Source organism: Rattus norvegicus, chromosome 10 (assembly GCF_021556685.1).
Source record: "Rattus norvegicus strain SHRSP/BbbUtx chromosome 10, alternate assembly SHRSP_T2T, whole genome shotgun sequence".
Classification (NCBI taxonomy): domain Eukaryota; kingdom Metazoa; phylum Chordata; class Mammalia; order Rodentia; family Muridae; genus Rattus; species Rattus norvegicus.
In genome coordinates, this window is record NC_141543.1 from 80,379,796 (window position 1) to 80,394,434 (window position 14,639).

Genomic DNA, 14,639 nt, shown 5'->3' on the forward strand with positions numbered 1-14,639 from the left:
CAACTAGTGCCCTGCTTAGCACAGAAGGCACTGACAATATTGGGGAAGAGAGTGTGTGTGACGCGTACTAATGCTTCATTTTAGTCTTAGTCATGAGCATGATCAGAAATATCAACCCTATTTACATGGGAACTATATTCATTCATCAATTTCAGCTTTAGGGTAGAGATAGGAGAGCTCGGCACAAAATAGGAGCAGAATCCTGTGAGAGCTGGTTAGCTACAGAGAAGCTATAATACTATTCCTTGTCTTATTGTTATTTGTAAACTGTGTTATTTGCCCATCCTATCAGTAAGAGTTAGAATAAGTACAGCACATACACACACACACACACACACACACACACACACACACACAAACACACACACACACATGTATGCATGTGCATGATTTGCTCACCAGTCCATACCCCTCTACCATTTTCAGAAGCAGTTGGGGAAGGCATTGCTGTGGAAAGAACATCACAGGCCACTCTTGGTGATTCTGTAGAACTAGGAATGATGAAGGGAAGAGGGGAGTGAGAAAGAAAGCAAGATGAGATGGGATTGCAGTGCATATAGCCATAGGGTGGCCAGGGAGTGTGAGGGATTGAATGGGATATGTCCCCAGTAGGCTCATGTAGTTAAACACTTGGCCCTCTGTTAGCGGCACTGTTTGGAGGAGTTATGGAACCTTTGCGGGTAGAGCCTTGTTGGAGGAAGTATATTGCCAGGGGACATTTTAAGAGTTTATAGCCTTGCCCGCTTCCAATTTACTCTCTCGGCTTCCTATGTGTTGCTAAGGACGTGATCTCTCAGTTTCCTGCTTGGGCAGTCTGCCTCCCTGCCTTTTTTGCCACTGTAGGCTCTCCTTTTGGAACTGTAACCCAAAATAATCCTTTCTTTCTTGAGTTGGCTGTGTCATGGTGTTTTATCACAGCAACTAAAATCACTACGTGAGGATTGAGCAGTCACCACAAGGGAGGTGGGCGGCCATCTTGAGGTAGGCTGCTGAAGAATGAGATGCAGTCCTTTCTGAATGGCTTTTGTAAGTGGTGACCATGTTGTCCACCTCTTTAGACGTCTCTGTTTCCATCTCATGGGTATCTGAGATTAGGTAGCCCATAAAGTAGTTTATTTGGTCAAGTTGAACTATCATGTCAATGCTGAAATGATGATTTGAGATTACCCCCACAGTCCTGGGGTACTGGGAACAAGTTATGCCCAGTTGTTCCTGTTCACACACGGGGGATAACATGGCATGTCCCCCACTGTGAGAAAAACAAACACAACAATGACCTTCTTAACTATTGATTATTGATTTCGGTTAACAGTGGTTTCCCTGTATTCTTTACCTGAATCCATCCTGGTAGTAACCTAGGAGGCAGTCATGAAGGTGTGTCCTCACATCAGGAACAAGTTCAGAGGGATAAGACAAAGCACACTGCTGGCAGCGTCTAGTGTGGATATAACGCAAATGACCTAGACCCGAGCTCTCATGGGAGTCAGCGCCAGAAGAGAAGATTGCCATGCACTAGCAGACAGGTATGGAACTAGCCTTTTGGTTTCTTAAGGGCACCGATATCAGTCTGCAGATAGGTCCCTGTTGGGGTAGGAGAGCTGCCTGTGTTAGAGTTTGCTGCCGAGTTTCAGAAAAGCATTGACTGAATACCAGGTTGTGCAGGAGAATGTCACGGACATTTCAGGGATGACAAAGATCAATAAAATAGGACTCTCCCTTCAAGGAGCTCCTTCTTTACCAACCTCTTGAGTGAAGTCAAGAGGCAAGTCAAACTGGAACAGGGATTTAAAGAAGGAAAAACCACGAGAGCTCCAGTCAGTTCTCAGGAATAGACTGATGCAGCTGTGATCCGAGAACCTGGATAAAGGTCTTATGTTATGGGACACCATGTACAGAGGGATAAGCAAAGCTGGGGCAGCTTAGCTGGGGCCTCTTAAGGCCTCTGGGTTAACCTTGGGGCCAAAACGCTGTTAAATTTCTCCGTGCTCTCCCTATTAGACAATAGCCACCCTGCACCTGGGATGAAAGCTTTGTTTCGCTGGAACTCTGTAGGGCCAGGCTTCTCAACAGTATCTTTTTATTTCAGGCCGTAACATTTTAAGTCAGACATTGTAAAGGGAACCTGGACAAACCGAAAAGCTCTAACTAACCCAGTCCTTTGAAGGATGCTTAATGGGACAAGGGAGGTTTAGTCTGGGTAAGGAAGACTCTGAGAGTTACATGAGATTAGATTCCAAAATATTTGGAGGGTTGTCATGTGGGATGAATGGATGCTTCTAAGGGGATCCAAGAAGACACAGCCAGCACAAGTGACCTGGAGTCACAGGGAAGTTATCTCAGGCTAGGAAAAGACAGGGTGGCCTTTCCACCAGAACAGAGAAGTGGAGGAGTAGTTCCTACAGGGATGCTGTGACCTCTGAGGTTGGGGCATTGTACCTTCAGACATGGAATGTGTTTTCCCCAAATAAAACCCCCATGATTAACAATTTCTTAACAAGAGCATTTGCTAAACCTTAGGAATCACAGTAAGGTCATATTTTCTCCTAGGCAGACCTCAGGGATGGTAATTAACATATGAATAGCAAGTATCTTTAAGTTCCTTAGAAACTTAAGAAATAATTGCATTTAGGTCGGGACCAGTGTAGAAATGGATGCCCAGTAGTCTTAGATCTCTGCTGAACAGTGGGAGGTCAGATGCAAAGGGAATCCATTATGTGGGGACCTCAGGTCCGTTTCCAGACAAAGAAACAAACAGAAGGAATGCAAGGTGACCATGGGTGCAACTTCAGATGCTTTAGCTCGGATGCTTTGCAGCTCTGAAAAGGCAACAGAAGGCAGCCAAGCCTTTGCCTAGGCAATGAAAAGAGACAGCCTAAACCACTTTGCCCTAGATAAATACCCCATCTCTGTACAGCTCAGCACCACAGACCTCTGCAAAGGCCACTTCAATTGCTAGGAAGAAGCAAAGGCCATCAGAATACAGCCAAAGCAACGCATTCTGCCACACATGAGCTTGTGCACTCGAAACAAGCAATTAGCAAGTAGATATATACAGAATTGTGCAAAGAGGCCAGTGGGAGTCTGTGGTACATAGGGGGAACAAAACTCCTCTAAGCTTGGTGAATTCAAGAAGAATAAGGAAGAGGAGGGAGATCTAGAGGGGAGGGGGACTGGAGAGGGAGGGGAAGAACAGGAGGAGGAGGAGGAAAGGGAGGAAGAGGAAAGGGGAGAGGAGAGGGAGAAGAAGGAGGAGGAAGAAAGGGAGTGGGGAGGAGGAGGAGGAGGAAGGAGAGAGGGAGGGGAGGGGGAGGGGAGGAGACTGACATTGCAATCCAGACAAACCCCAAGAGGATTTTAGAGGAAAATTTTTTGCTTAATTGATGAGAGCCCCCAGACAAAGCCATGGGCCCACAATTTATTAAAAGTTGCTTCTTCCCCCCTGAACCCACCAACTTCCATCATTTTCGAACATTCTTTCTGACTTCTTTCATTAAGGTTCCCTTCTTTCACTGGAGCAGACAGAGCTCTGGGGAAATCTCCCCCATCCCCCACCAACTCAGCCCCACCAACAGGGCATTGAACGAGAGCCAGGGTGTTGTCTGCGTGAAGAGAAATTGCAAAACCACAAATTGCAGAAAATCCAGACTGCCAAAATATCGAAAGGAACACACAATATCGCCATGCCTCTTAAAAAGCAATTGCGCATTTTACAGGCCTCTGGGTAGTTCAGGTTTGCTTGGCAACTTTCTCTCACATACCACCCAGAGAGGACAGTGCTCCGTCAGAGGCAGTGGTCCTGAATACTGTGGGGAGTGGAGTTCGACAACAGTAGGGGCAAGACTGAAGGAGACTGCCTGGATTCAGCAGGATTCTATTTTCTGTGACTGTATAGATTCGACTTCAAGGCTCAAAGTTTGTCTTCAGAATGTCAGGAACCCCACAAACAAAACAAAACAAAAAGGATCACCAAATCCAACCAACCAACCAAGCAAAAACACCATACAAAGCCCTTACACATCAATGCACTTTTAGGTGTCCCCCCACCTACACAGTCTTGTGTGATTATTATAACCTTTGGAAACAGTCAGCAAAAGCCCTCCTCCCTTTTCTTCTTTGACCTTCCACAATAGAAGAACTTAGAGAGTGAGGTGTTCTCAGGATCATCACCTCAGAGAGAGTGAAATGGGAGGAACTTGGCTGTGCGGGCTCAGAGTTCCACTCTGAGGGTTCCTTCCATTGCCCAGCTCTATTTTCCCATCATGCCTATCTTCCTTACTTGGCTAAGTTGTCCTCCTCCAGTGAAGTTTCTATTCCACGCACTGTACACATTTCCAAAACCCCATAAACTGAACACGTATTGGTGAACTGGTTGTTGATTGTGTGTCAGACATCCTTAGGTCCTTGGGCTCCAGAGATGTTGATGACTGTGAGGAGTATGCATAGTCAAGAGGTTTATTCATTTTATTTTATGTGTGCCTTACTTTGGGTTTTATTGCTAGGAAGACACACCATGACCAAGGCAACTCTTATAAAGGCAAACATTTAAATTGCTGCTGGTTTACAATTTCAGATGTTCCGTCCATTATCATCATGGAGGAAAAGCACGGGAGCATCCAGGCCAACATGGTAATGAAGAAGGGGCTGAGTGTTCTACATCTTGATCCAAAGGCAGCCAGAAAGAGACTGTCTCTTCCGCCCTGGGTGGATCTTACACACTAGGAGCCTCCAAAGCCCACCTACACAGTGACACACATCCTCCAACGAAGCCACACCTCCACACAAAGTCACTTCCCATGGACCAAGCATATCCAAATTACTACAATGTGTATTAGTAGTTTGCCTTTATGTCTGTCTGTGTACCATGCACATGCCTGGTACCCAAAGAGGCCAGAAGAGGGCATCGGACCCTGTGAAACTGGAGTTACAGACAATTGTGAGCTACTATGTCAGTGCTGGGAACCAAGCCTAGGTCCTCTGCAGCTGCTTTAGTGCTCTGAATCACTGATAATCTCTTGAGCCCCAGTGTAATAGTTTTACCGCATTTCTGTGACTCCTCAGGAAAGACTAGACTTCTTCCACTCACCCAGAGAAGACTCAGGGATTTGAGTAGGCCCCCCTGTGTCTGGATAGTGTGAATTCCAGTGCTTGCTACACATTGGAAATTTTCCTAATGGACTAGGTCACTGTGCACTGGGTGTGATCACTATGGTGAACCAGCCAATCCCTTGCTCTTCTGACCAGAGGTCTATAAGGCAGTGGGTGCTTTAACTGAGATCTTGATAAAGAGATGTGTGTGTGTGTGTGGGGGGGGAAGGTGGTAAGAATCATCGTTGATATGCTTACATTTATACATAATGGTTTAGGATGTTGCTTTGAATTGCCTTTTACTGGAGTTGGAGAGATGGCTCAGGGGTTAAGAGACATATTGCTCTTCCAGAGGATCAGAGTTTGGGTCCTGGCAGCCAAGCCCCTATAACTCCAGCTCTAGGGGATCAGAAACCTCCTTCTTCTGTCCTCCGTGAGCACCTGCACATGCATAAATGTGCTCCCTTTTTCTTCTCTCTTCCCTGTCTAACTTGTTCATAACCAATAAATAAAATAAATCTTATAAAATATTAAACTGGGGGTTGGAGAAATGACTCAGCAGCGATGAACATGTACTCCTTTTCCAGAGGCTCCAAGCTGGGTTCCCAGCACCCACATCAGGTGGCCCACAACCACTTGCCATGACTATAGCTCCAGAGAATTTGAGCTCCTCTCCTAACGCTATGGGCATCTGCATTCAAGCACACCCTTCTCCTCCCAATACACATAAAGATAATTTAAAAAAGAGAGAAACCTTCAAAAAATGAGATTGCTGGCCACCTAATATCCACCACAGACACATACGAACTATATTTTAAGATTTAATATCGAATTGCTTAAAACATGGGTGGAAGCGAGCTGACAGTGTCATATGCTAAAGAGCTACAAAATATGAATACGGAGGAGGATTAGCACAAGGCATTCCATCGAGTGAGCGCCATGTTCCAAAGAGGGAAAAACAGTGAAAGCTCACATCTGTACAAGCAATACACTCATGATAAGGAGGCCTGCTCCTGAAAATCTAATGTGACTTTTTTGGGGAAAGCCACTTCAAATATTTCTCACATGCAGGTGTTTTGATAATGCAATCCAGACCAAAGCAATAGAACCTGGGGCTCAATCTTTAGAAACCGTCTGGTGGATGCATAGAACACTTGGACCTGGAGTCTGAATGATGCTGAGAGTCTCTTGCTGCTGATGCTTGAATATTTACCGGCAAGCAGTGGGATCAATTTGCTGGATGGAGCGAACAGAAAGACATCACCCGGGAAGTCAAGATGAACTAAGTTTTTCTTGCAGTTCAGCCGAACACATTGTCATAGGAACTGAACGATCCGAGGGGAATTTATTAGCGTTTGTGTGGTATGGGGAATTCCAGTGAGACCTTGGGATTCTGACAGGTCTAAGAATGTCTAGTTAAATGCTCCAGTGGCTGGCAAGATGAACCCCTTGCTGGAAATTCTGTATAAACCAGGATAGTATGAAGTGCAAATGGCTGGCTCACCCCTTTACTCTGTGGTTGCTTATCTTGTGCCCACTTATCTTCCTTGGCAAGTAGCTCATTAGCTTTTCCAGCTACTTGTGAATAACCTACAGCCTTCATGTTGGTCCTAACTCAATTCTTTGCCTTTTGAATTTATGTGTTACTAGATTATTCCAGAGATAAACACATACTGAGGGATATATTCACATGCTAATCTTAAAGGCAAAAACCGGGAAATGCCTATTCTCAGTTCAGACCCACCCCAGTTTTATCTGGTCTTACGGAAGAGAAGAGATGTGTAGCTTGGTACAGGCACTGGGAATTCCAGAGTGAATGCAATATACAGGAGATTTGCTCTAGAAACAACATACGTTTATAGAGTAGCCATAATTAGCAGATACAGGGAGGAATTACTGAGGAAACTGCCTGGTTCTTAAACAAGGAGGGGCCTGTGAATCCATGGTGAGGACTGACTGAGAAAAGAGAAATAAATCAGCCACTCGAGGGGGGATGAATATTCAGATGTTGGGTGTCATTTAGCCACAATGTCACAACAAATATGCATAATGCCCCCTTTGCTTTTAGATGCCATATTCTCATAGCCACGATTCCAGGTCTTCTTCCAAAACCGTTTCTAAAATGCTTCCACAGTGTTCCACAAATAAGCCCCGAGAAATGTTAGCTCCAAACCGTGGCCTCATTTGGTGGCACCGGATTTTTAATGATGCAGCAGTGGGAGTTAGGAGATGGGAGCCTTAAAGGTTTTGGAATGACAGCTGAGACACAGATATTATTTTGAGGAAGAAATGTACTTACATTTTGCTGCAAGTGAAATGTCTGTCTTTGAAGGGCAGCCTCTGTAATAAAGAGAGAGAGAGAGAGAAAAAATCGTGTTTAAGAAATTGTACAGTAACTAATTCAAATGGGAGAATAAAAGAAGCCCACATTGAATTGCCTTTAAAGGTACAGCCACTGATGGAAAAATAACGAGGAATCTAAAGGTGAAAACTTATTTATCCGGAGATTCTTCCTGGGGAGCAAGAAGCTAGAACCCACAAAGCAAGCATTTAAGTCAAGCACCATGTTTCCTTTCACATTCAGTTACCAGCCCCTGAGCTTCCTGAATGTGGATGTTCGATTTGCCTCCCAGGTCCTATCCTGCAGCGGAACTAGGAGGCATCTGGTTGACAAGCTTGCCAGCCGAGACTCAACATTCTCTCACTTCTGGATCATGTTGCCATTCTACCTTGACTTTGAAGGCCCAGTTCTGACACATTGTTCCATTAAAAGATGTCCAAAGAAAGGAAGAAAGAAAGAAAGAAAGAAAGAAAGAAAGAAAGAAAGGAAGAAAGAAAGAAAGAGGGGTTGGGGATTTAGCTCAGTGGTAGAGCGCTTGCCTAGCAAGCACAAGGCCCTGGGTTCGGTCCCCAGCTCCGAGAAAAAAAAGAAGAAAGAAAAAGAAAGAAAGAAAGAAAGAAAGAAAGAAAGAAAGAAAGAAAGAAAGAAAGAAAGCCATAGTTGTCTCAACTCATGTTTACTGGGATAAGCAGACAATTTTCTCTTCCAAGAAATAAAAAGCATTTGTAGGGGCTGAAGGGGGGGACTTCAGGAGATGCCAGGCTTCTCAAGGATGGCAAGGAAAAGGGAAAACAATTAAGCTACCCGTCCACTTAGAAGGGATTCACCAAGTGTGCAGGCAACTTGCTCCGTATGCTAGTCATTCAGACACTTCAGCTTGTTTTAGAAATGTTTGGTTATAGCCAGGGGAGTACTTCAGGGTTAGCATGTTTAACGGGGGAGGCTGGCCTAAGTTCTCCCTTTCTACTCCTGCCCTGCGCCGTCTCCCAACAACACGACAGATTCTAAACACTCTGAGATTTGAGTGGATTGAAGGTGTCTCTCACACTGAGCATCCAAGGGTCCTCAGGCCCTCATGAAGTCATCCAAGGGTCCTCAGACCCTCATGAAGCGCTCGCTGTGGACAGTGACCTGGAGGAGTTGATTACTCACTATGTGAGTAACACGCTTCCAATCTCTGCCATGTGATTCGTGTGTAGCCCAGCCCCCAACACACACACACATACACACACACACACACACACACACACACACACAGATTTGTGCTGTGTCCATATGTGCATGTATGTGTCTGGGGGGCATGCATATAAGTGGTTAAGTATGAAAGACCTCTAGTCAATGTACACACACATGAGGAGGTCAGAGGAAGACTTCTAAGACTTCTATTATCTTCCATTTATCTTTCCCTTCTTATTCCCTTGACACAGGGTCTTTCCCTGATCTAGAAGCTTCTGTTTTTCCCTAGTCTGGCAGGCCAGTGAGCTCCTGAGAATTTCTTGGTGCACAAGACCATGCCTGGCTTTTAAATGAATGCTAGAGAAGAGGACATATGTCTTCATGTTTGCTCTTACCAACTAGTCCATCTCCTCAGCCCTGACCTCTGTGATTCCTCTTAAAAATAGTATAACTTTAAGAACTAATTTAATGCTCAACGATTTATCAAAGGTAACAATGCTATTTCAAAGAACTGCTGTAAGAGTTAAGATGGATGGTAAGTATAAAAATGTTCTGTAAAATAGTGGGTACTATCATACAGATCTGGAATGATCCAGACATACAAACTCAGATTTTAAATGGTTGGTCTTCAGCTTGGAACTATTGCCAAGTGATAGAACCTTGAGGAAGTGAAATTCAGTGGACAAGAGAGCTCTGATCCCTTCCCTTTTCTCTCCGTTGCCATGAGGTGAATGGTTTTGCTCTATTACAGCTTCTACCACAATGTGTTGTCAGGAGTCCAAAGCAATGAAAACATCCAATTATGGACTAAAGCTTCTAAAACTCTGGGCCAGAAGAACATTTTTCTTTATACGTTGATAAGATCAGGTGTTTGTTACAGTAACAAACAGCCCAGTAGTGCACTGAAGACTTGCTAAATAGGGACTGGTGTTGTTAATGTTATTATTGCTTTTAGGAGGCCAAGTTGGGAATACAAATTAAGAAATGGCACCCAGGAAGGTAGCAATTTAGACATTCTTACTCCAGTAAGACATTTCCCCTATTGCATGTCAAAATCATCTCAAATTTCTCTTCCAGGTTAGATTATCAGAACTTTATTTCTCTGTCTGAGGAGTATAATGCACACGATCAGTATCTACACTAAAAACTCCTTAAAATGTTAGCAAACCAACTAATCCCTTGTCCGTGGGGACGGAACTCAAGTCATCAAATTGTTAAATTGCTGGCCCATAAAGAATGGAGAGCATAGTGCTGTCTGTGCATGTAGGCGTTATGTTCTTATTGTCTGGGTTTTGTATACAGGCCCAGTAGTGTAATGTTTTACCACTAATTGGAATTATAGGTGCCTTTCTGTTTCCAGGCCTGCACATGCTCCCCTACCTCTTGTCTTTCTAAATACAAATGTATACTGAAAAGGCTTCAGAAATTGTATCCTCGTGAGCTCCTTTGAGGAACTCGTTGCTAAGAAACAAATTTAGAACTCTTACTGCCTAAGAAAAGTTTTCACTATTTCCTTAGATAATGGGTTCTTTAGCCACAAAGTAGGAACAAAGAAAATTGTCTGCCATTTCCAAGATTCACTGGACAAGGGCTCTTCATTTGGGGAACAATTTTCTACGATATCATTGATTACTTTAAACACTATTCGAAGTGCTCCTCAAGATGGCATTATATAACTATCTAGTGTGTGGTTTGTATTATTTTCCTTGGGGTACAAAATAAGTGAACAGAAACTTCGCAGCTATGTAAAAACTCGTCTTTGCTTTGTAAGGCTTGTTTCCACCACAGACAAAGGAGAAAAACAGCCCTTAAGATGACGAACTAAGTCATTCACCAGCCTGCTGAGTACCACTGTGTGCAGAACACAGTGCTGGCTCCCAGTCATGTATCTTATCATTCCTTATAAATATCTGTCTGGCTCTAGAGACTATCAGACAGCTTAGAGAGACCCCATGGCAACCTGATTCAGGATTATACTGCTGGCTGGGATGTAAGATGTTCTAGAGAGAGAATTTAATAGGAATAGTTACTAAGAGTCCTGAATGCTTGGTGTATCGTGACCTGCAGACATGCTTTTATGATAAACTTGTTCCTGAGAAGAACACAAGAAGGTTTGGTTCCTACTCCCGGGCAGGAGGGGAGAAAGCAGATGCGTGTGTGTGTGTGTGTGTGTGTGTGTGTGTGTGTGTGTGTTGTCACATACCAAGGAGAAATGTATCATTAAGGCCAAGGGGTCTTGGCAAGAGACATTGGCCCCTTTGGAGGTCTTAGAACCCAAGGTTGCCTTTTGCAGTATTTGACACATACTTCAGAGAGCCCAGGACTGTGAATTTTGAGATGAAGAAGCTCTTACCTTCTGTGATGAAGACTCAACTAATTCTGTCTCTTTAATGTTAATGCTAGTTATTTGCTCAATTCTGTGGTAGGAGCAGTTATTTTGGATTCCATTTATTCCCAGAAGTGCTGGGGGCCAATGTTCTTAAACTCAAGAATGACTAGCAAAGGCTAAGTATTGCCATGGTCAGATAAGGCCTTATGAATGATGGATACCTTTGTATTGTGATAAAGTGCTTTTCAAATAGAATCTGACAGTTTGGTGCTGGGCCATAGCTCAGTGGTAGCCCAGCATGCATGAAGTCCTAGATTTTGGCCAAATACTTCCAGAAAAACAAAGCAGAAACCATCCGACCTTTTAAGTTGAAGGCATCGGGGTTCTGATATTGTAGTTTGAGGGCTTCAGTCCACAGCCCTGTCTGAGCATATGCCATTCTCGGCATTTCTACCAAGCAACATGGTGATCTGTAGCCAGTTACTTGACCTGTTTAAGTTGGGATGCCTTTATTCTTAAACTGAGAACAGACCAGCCCTGTATCTCTCCTGACTGCTATGTTTATTGGGAAGACTTAATGCAGATAAGGAACAGGGCAAGTATCTGGACCATCCTATGAGCTTAATATGCCAACAGTTATAGCTAACTTTAGTTAGCCCCAGCTGAGAGGGCACCATCCAAGCTTCTGCTCCTGATTCTTAAATGACTACAGGCAGGCACCAAACTTCCTAGCCTTTTGTCTTTGACTTTTGGACACAATATTAACACACCACAGGCTCAACTTGAAAAAGTCCTGTCAGATCGCTTCTGGAGACTTCATAAACAGTGTTTTAGTTGTCAATCCCACTCCTCAGTCGCTGCTGGTGTTTAAGGAATTTTCTAAGCGTTTCCAACGGTCTCTCTTATGGCATTGGAACTTGGCTATTTTTCCACATAGTCTCAGCACTGTGTCTCTGCCCAGACCTGGGTGGGCGTTCCACTGCCTTACTGTGTTTACTTATAAATGGTTTCTTGTGTTTTGATTTCTTTCTAGCTTTTTAACAGTTAAAGTGTTTTTAATTTAAATAAACAATTTTCATTCCAGAAACTTTGGAAACTCCAGATGCACTAAAGCAAGGCAAAAGAGCTCAGAACAACACAGATTTATTTTGACGTGTGTAAAGACTCAAGGGTTTTGCTTGGTGATCTGGTCCTGCATCTATGAGACAGTGCATCTGGGCATTATTCTTAATGATCTGTGTTAATCAGAGCAAGAATGTGCACACAGTTGTACACACTCCTGTGTGCCCCTCTACATGTGCAAATCTCTATCATTCAAGTGTTTTCAATGAAAATAATATAATGCTATATTATTTTATATATTGTGCTTTTATTCTTAAAAATAATTTTTATTTTTATTTTATTTATCTTAATTTTTATTTTTAATTTTATTTTTAATCAGGTATCTATGTGTGTGACTATGTGTGGATGCACACAAATGTGTACAGGTGACTTGGAGTTGGAATTACAGGTGGTTGGGAGCCCCCCAATGTGGGGTGCTGGGGATCTAACCCCGACTCTCTCTCTGTGAGTGCTCTTCTCTGATGACCACTTTTCTTCTTTAATTATAATTTTGTACACACAAGTCACTATGTATCAGATGTTTCAATATGTTCTACATGTTGAACATATACTTCTTATAAAACCCACTAAGACATTTAAACCCCCAAGACATTTTCAGCCAACTAATTGCGCAGGAAACCTGTTGAAAAATGGACCATACTCACACTGATGTGAGGTAGCTGATGTGATGGAGTGATGCTGTAGCAAGTGAAGTTTGTCCTATGTAAAGGAACAAAGACTTTTTCCAAGGAAGGGCCATATGGATTTGCGGAAAATGGTGAGTTTAGAGCTAAGAGAACTAAGGGGCACTACTACTTTAGAACTTTTAATGGTTATTATAAACTCCAGGGTGAGAAAATACGCCAAACGTATGATTGAGAAGAGCCTTCTTGACAACATTTTGAAGGACGCATATGAAGAACAGTAACGGTGGTCAGGGATACATCTCTCAGGTCAATGAGATGTCACCGTATTGGTGGAGGCTAGAAGGAGCGCTCCCCATAGAAAGCGGCAGGCACAAAGGCCCTGATACAGGACACCTAATACAGGACATCTGCCAAGGTGCTCTCAATAGCATGCAAGTTAGTTGGATTGAAGAATTCCATGCAGAAGAGCAAGGAGAGGTGGGGATAAACCAAACAAGTTAGGCCATCTCAGGCATGGTGAGCATGTCTCAGAGCTGCAGGGGACAGTTAAGGATTGTTAACACAGGAAAGAGATGTACCTGGGTTTGTGCAGTTCATGGTGGGGGTGGGGAGTATGAAGCAGTGTCTGCTCACATTGTACAGACCAGACACAGGAGAAGCACCCGATGGATGGCTACCATTTTCAAAGGCCTGCCCCTTGCGAATTACTTCTATCAAACTCCTAAAATCTCCACAGTCTTCCAAACAGCCTCATAAGCTGGGCACTTAGTGTTCATATATAGACCTGTCAAGGACACTTCAAAGTCAATTGATAATAAGACTTGTGATTTATAGGATAATTCTGCTTAGTTAGGTTTTTATTTTCTTTTTTGAGCCTCTAGACTGTACTTAAGTATCGGAAAGTATACTGTATCAAGTATCTGAAAAGGCAAAGTTGACCTAGACTTTGAATAGATGATATAAGATATATCTACATTATGAAAGGGTCAGGATTCCTAAAATTAGCTTATGGGTACCAGGACAGGAGGGGAACAGGGTCTCTTGACTAGAAAGATGAGAGCCATTTAATGGTAAAGATGTTGACTATTTGATCTTAAAATGAAACCCAAAACTATTTACTACCCTGTAGTGTTGAATTCCTCCATTGTTCAGGTCTTTAAGTGGGAACCAGAATAACCACCCAGCTGTGGGCATGGGAAACTTATCTCCAGGATAACATCTGTTGGGCCTAAACTTTTTTTCTCCATGACCTTCCTCATTATTTTTGTCTTTAATGAAAATTGTTCTTGAGAATAGACTTCTTTCTGTCAAGAAGTTCAACTAACCTGCCATATGCCTAGTTTCTATTATAGGGGACCAGGTCTCCTCACTGATGGGTAAACTGAGGCATTGGTGCCCATGGAGTTATGCTTTAGGGACCATCACAGCATGCTGTATCACATCTCTCTGGTGAGCTAACATTGACCCTCCCAAAAGCTCTTAATTTCTGCTTCAGTTTATAATCCAGCCAGAAGGAGAAAAGCAAATACAAACTACTTAACTAAAGGTGGTTGGCTCCAAGGCTGCTTGGCAGTTCCACTCACATCCAAATCCATGACATCATTTAAATAGGATCCGGTATGAAATATTTTCAACTTTCAGACATTCATTCTCCCATTTTGCTGTCAGCAAACAATACAGACTCCTAGAAACCTTTCATGTCTCTTTAGCACTGTTTAAACCTTATAATTAAATGATGAATTTCTTAGGATTAATTATTCAAATATCAAAGTGATGGGTTTGAGCAAGCAACAGACTATCTTTCTAATCTGTGCTCAATAACGCAATCTGGTCATGGGACCATGTGTGCACATAGCAAGCTATCAATTTTAATGAAGCATTGCCTTTGAAGTCACAGGATATTATAAAGCCCACATATAAAAAAGTCTGAAAGACAAGGAAGTAAAAATAAAAGAAAAGG

The 14,639-nt window shown here is 43.1% G+C and overlaps 1 protein-coding gene across 9 annotated transcripts in view; it reads right to left on the reverse strand.

Annotated features, from left to right (window-relative positions):
• Ankfn1 (ankyrin-repeat and fibronectin type III domain containing 1) overlaps nucleotides 1-14,639 on the reverse strand; it is a 348,355-nt gene that overhangs the window by 245,325 nt on the left and 88,391 nt on the right. For all 9 annotated transcript variants that reach the window (XM_087569238.1, XM_087569239.1, NM_001447300.1 and 6 more), the window contains 1 exon segment: nucleotides 7,385-7,425. The gene's annotated coding sequence lies outside the window, so the exon portion shown is untranslated.